Genomic DNA, 5,501 nt, shown 5'->3' on the forward strand with positions numbered 1-5,501 from the left:
GTATGACTGTTTAATAATCTCATACCAACTTTGACTGGAGTAGGTCCGATAGTTTTTCAGATACTGTAGTAAACCTCGGTACCTTAAATTACCTTCCAGACTATACCTAGTTACAAAACAGGGTTGACAGGCAGGGGAGGAAAGTCCAAAGCCTTTGAGTATCAGGTACCTGTTGGCAGTAGTCTAAGCCCCTGCAATCACCGAGAGTTGACTCCCTTAGCTGTGCAAGGATCTGGTTATGGGTTTCTATTCATAGATTTACCTTGATTCTGATCCTTGGCCTGGATTTACTGAAGTGATCAAGTGTCCATGACCACCATCACTTTGGACTTTCCTCCGTAGAGAAACTGACACGCTGTCATACAACTGAAATATTGTTCAAAGTGACCTTCATCATGTTTATTCTCTGGTGTGTGCACTAGAAGCCATGATACATTAACTATCAGATTTTCATCCTTCGATCCACGCAATTGGGATGCGATGACATGCATCAACCAAGTCAGCGAGCCTGACCACCCGATCCCGTTAGTCACCTCTTACAACAAGCATAGTCGCCTTTTAGGGCAAGCATGGGTTGCTGAAGACCTATTCTACCCCGGATATACAATTACTAAGCAAGCAAGGAACATATCTAAGTAACCAAACAATTACAAAGAGAGCAATGCACACATCTTAGTAGCTAGGCAATTACTAAGACAACAATGAACACATCTTAGCTAGGCAATTACTAAGACAGTAATGAATACATCTTAGTAGCTAGGCAATTACTAAGACAGCAATGAACACATCTTAGTAGCTAGACAATTACTAAGACAACAATGAACACATCTTAGTCGCTAGGCAATTACTAAGACAGCAATGAACACATCTTAGTCGCTAGACAATTACTAAGAGAACAAGGAGTGAGTTAGTGAGTGAGTATGATTTTACGCTGCTTTTAGCAACATTCCAGCAATATCACGGCGGGGGACACCAGATATGGGCTTCACACATTGTACCCATGTCAGGAATTGAACCCGGGTCTTCGGCATGACGAGCAAACGCTTAAACCACTAGGCTACCCGACCGCCCCAAGAGAACAAGGAACACATCTTAGTAGCTAGGCAATTACTAAGACATATGGACAAGAGTCTTAGTACAGAATTACTAATCAGAACTATCTGAGCCATCCTAGCAGCAACACCCTCAGTAACCATCAACTGGAAGTGTGGACAAATATACAGCATACAAAGAAAATCATTGGTTGATGACTTAATAAAGGTGTTATTACTGATAATGTGCCATTTCTGTCCAGTATATATAAAAATATGATATATGCCCTGATTATTGTAAATACATTGTAAATATTGTGTATACTTCTATATGTGGTACTACTGTAACATTCCGTATCACACATGTAATACTGGCCATCAAGGGATCTTCTAAACATCGATGTGGATGAAAACTGGATAAATTTAGTGGTCGAAAGCCTATTTAGTTTCTCTATTAATCATATTTTAATTTATGTAAATTCAAGAAGACATTGTGAAGTTTAACACGTAAAGTAAAAAACCAGTGACATTGTGTGTAATGTAGGGCCAGGTAACATACAGCATGGCATAATTGAAACACACAAAAAAACATGTTCAACATCAAAATATAATCAAATAAGGCCGAAAAGATGGAATTCTGACTTTAGATGGAATTATCAAATAGCTGCAAAAGGCTGCCGATGGTCTTCCAAATGTGGCATTGCCTCAAAGTGGTATAAATGCTTGGGTAACATTTTACAATATTTTGTAACTTTCTGAGAAGTAGAAAGTGTTACTAAGGCAACATACTCAATAACAGTGAATTATAAGTGCCAATGCCCGAATCATATTTTATTTATTATAAAGCCACAAAAATCTTAATCACCTCATACATGCATACTGGGACATAATTTCACTCATTTTCAGACATTTAGACATTCAGAGAATCCAAAACTGAACGGACAGATGGATGGATGGATGGATGGAAGGATGGATGGATGGATGGATGGGACATATTGGAAAACGTACCTTGACTTTTGTCTAGGTGAACTGAAAACTATACTCTTACCCTGCTAAACAACTGGACAATCAATACATGCAAATTTTTAAATCTGTGAAAATGGAAGCCATTAGTCTCTCTCCAGACTTTATCACAGAAACATGTTTCTATTGATGTCTTTTCTGAAACAAAGAACCATGTTGACCTATGAACTGACTACACATGAAAATCACTGCCATGATACTCCTTAGGACTTGGGCTTGAAACAGAGGTTAACGTTACAGACTGTTGTGGAAGAGTGAGTGAAGGAGTATGGTTTTACGCCGCTTTTAGTAATGTTCCAGCAATATCACGTCGGGGGACACCAGAAATGGGCTTCACACATTGTACCCATGTTGGGAATCGAACCCAGGTCTTCAGCGTGGCGAGCGAACGCTTTAACCACTAGGCTACCCAACTGCCCCCTGTTGTGGAAGACATACTATTACCATTACAGCAGCATCTTTACAACATGCCAAAACCTGATCACCAGTTACACTCTAACAAACTTGTGATCCTATACAAATTAATAATTTGTTGTTTTACACCGCACTCAGCAATATTCCAGCTATATGATGGCGGTCTGTATATCGCCGAGCCTTGACCAGACAATCAAGTGATTGACATTATGAGCATCGATCTACACAATTGGGATACGATGACATGCATCACTGCGTCTGGCCACCCGATCCCATTAGTCATCTCTTACTACTTAATAATACATTACCAACTCTACACATATGCAACATATTTTGCGTCTACAACTTAATGGCTGCAGCCCTCAACAAAATCAAACGAATACAGCTGCCGTGAAAAAAAGACTAAACCTTAAAGCATTCCAATTCTGGGTGTGTATAATAAAAATAAAACTTTATATAATAAAACTATAAAGTGTCCCCAACAAGTGATCCCGCAACAATTTGACCCAGCTTAAATATAGCATCAACAAAGCTCTGTCTGCAGCACAATAGGCAATTGGTCCCGTATTTTCAATCAGCTACAAGCAAACAAAAGATGACTGATAACATGGCAAGACCTTCATATCTAATAAAACACGAAAGGATGGTCCTCTAAACTAAACATTACTAATATTTTCCTTTCAACAATTAATGAAAAACGTCCAAAAGGACATTTTCATTTTTTAGCACCATTTCTATAACTATTTAACATGATGACCGGTGATTTTTTATCTCAAATTTCAAATTTGTACTGACCAAGTTTCTTATCAACTGTTCGTTATTGGAATTCGCTGAAGGGGTACGGTGTAATCATTTTCGGCGTATAATATTTAAAAAATCAAATTTTCAAAAATACTGAATCTGCTAGAGGGGGGTGCGCATAATACTTGGGTGCGCGCTATACTCAAGAAAAAAGGGTAGGTTTTTTACAAAAGCTGATTTTCTTAGGTGACATTGAAATAAACAGATAAAATAAAAAAATCATCATGGGTCACAGATATGCTCTCCTGGTAAACTTAAAGAAATTAATTTACCTGGGGTTTTACTGTTAATTGTCTTGGACAATGCTTCTATACTTAATGTGTTTTAAGTCCAAAATTTGCAAATGATAAAGATAAAACAGCCTTGTTGTCATGTAAACACATCATATATAACCATCACAACAACGTTAACAAATGAAATGATAATCTACTTAGAACTATATCAATCAGTAGACCCACAATTGATTAATATTGCAAAACAAGGCCTAAATGTCACATACAATATTTTATAGGAACATCAGTTATTGTTATCTCAAAGGTGTCTCAAAACCAGATATAATATAAACATAAATATACCATATTCAACATAATAAGCGTCCAGGGCGCTCTCAAAATTAGAAATAGGGGGCTCTTATTAGAATATTATTTTGAGTTGAAAGATCATAAATTTCATGGTTTATGCTAACAGCCTGAAATGTTTACATATACAGATATATTTTACAAGAATTTAATTGCCCATAATTAAGGGTGATATAACACACGAGTGCGTATTATACACGAATAAATAAGTCTTGTGTGCATTGATCAATCGGAAGGGGTGCTGATTGGGATTGTTCACTAGCAAATATATTAGCAAATATCGCCGTGGGCGCTTATTAGAGCGGGACGCTTATAACGTCGAATACGGTATTTACTGAATGGATTCCAACACAGCGAGTGAGTGAGTTAGGGTTAACGCCGCTTTTAACAGTATTCCAGTTATATCGCGGGATGTCAGCTTAGTGTGGGAGGAAAGCCCGAAGTGATGCAGGTCTCAGACGTTTACCACTTCGGTGAAACCCACGAGCACGGTCCAACACAGCATCTGCTTTACAATGTACAGTAAGGCCAAACAACTTCTAACTTGCCTGATGACACCCTTCAGGAGTGATAGTTGGGTTCACATCGCTTTGAACGGTATCTCGATTACATCACAGTATATCAGTAGAACATGGGAGAGTACTCTAATATTACAGATCTTAGATATTTACCACTTCGGTGAAACCCACAAACATGGTATAGTGCAAACAAACAAAAAACACTCTCATAAGATTCCAGTCTCATTAAAATCAGACCTCAGTTCTCGCTACCGCTAAACAAAGATCTGAGGACATCCCAGTAGAGGTCACGACCTAGCTTTCATCTGACCAATCAGAGCCTCGCTTATTAGATCATGAAAGTGACAGTCGGAATGTGATTCTAATCACGCATCCTCGAAAACTTTAACATGAGGTATTCCGAACGACTGAATCCATACAATCTAGACCATATATTAGCCATTCCAGAATGTTCTTTTGTTCAGGTTTCAAATTTTGAATCAAGAATTTGTCAAAATATGTTTCAAAGCGTTGTCGCCAATTTGAAAATAGTGCCATAAAGCACGAGAAGGCTGCCTTCTGATTGGTCAATCCATTGGTCGGTAAAAGTTCGCGCAAGGTCTGTATGACGTGACCCGTAATTGGATGTCCTCAGATCTTTGTTTAGCGGTTGCGAGAACTAAGATCTGATTTTGATGAGATTGATAGGATTCTGGTCTGTTCATGTGTGGCCGCAACAGCAAGCTCCATCACCGCCATCATGACAACAGTGGATGAAGCAAGCATATCAACATCAATGCCTGAAAGAAACTGCAAGAATGCAACAAACACATTTTCTGGGACATTGGTATCAACAAGGTAACTTTTCAAAATAAAAATTAACAGTGCTGGCATGGAGAGTTCATTGACAAATATAAAATACAAATACTGTACATGTACTGTACTGGCCTACAGTTCTAAGGTTAACCAAATGTACTCCTGTTGAAACCAAGGTGAGTATTTGTACACTAAATCTGTGAGTGAGTGAGTTTGGTTTAACGCCGCTTTTAATAGTATTCCAGTTATATCACGGCGTGTCAGCTTAATGTGGGAGGAAAGCCCGAAGTCATGCAGGTCTCAGATGTTTACCACATCGGTGAAACCCACGAGCACGGGTA

The sequence above is a fragment of the Haliotis rufescens genome, unplaced genomic scaffold (genome assembly GCF_023055435.1).
Source record: "Haliotis rufescens isolate VD_foot unplaced genomic scaffold, xgHalRufe1.0.p SCAF_76, whole genome shotgun sequence".
Taxonomy (NCBI): Eukaryota; Metazoa; Mollusca; class Gastropoda; order Lepetellida; family Haliotidae; genus Haliotis; species Haliotis rufescens.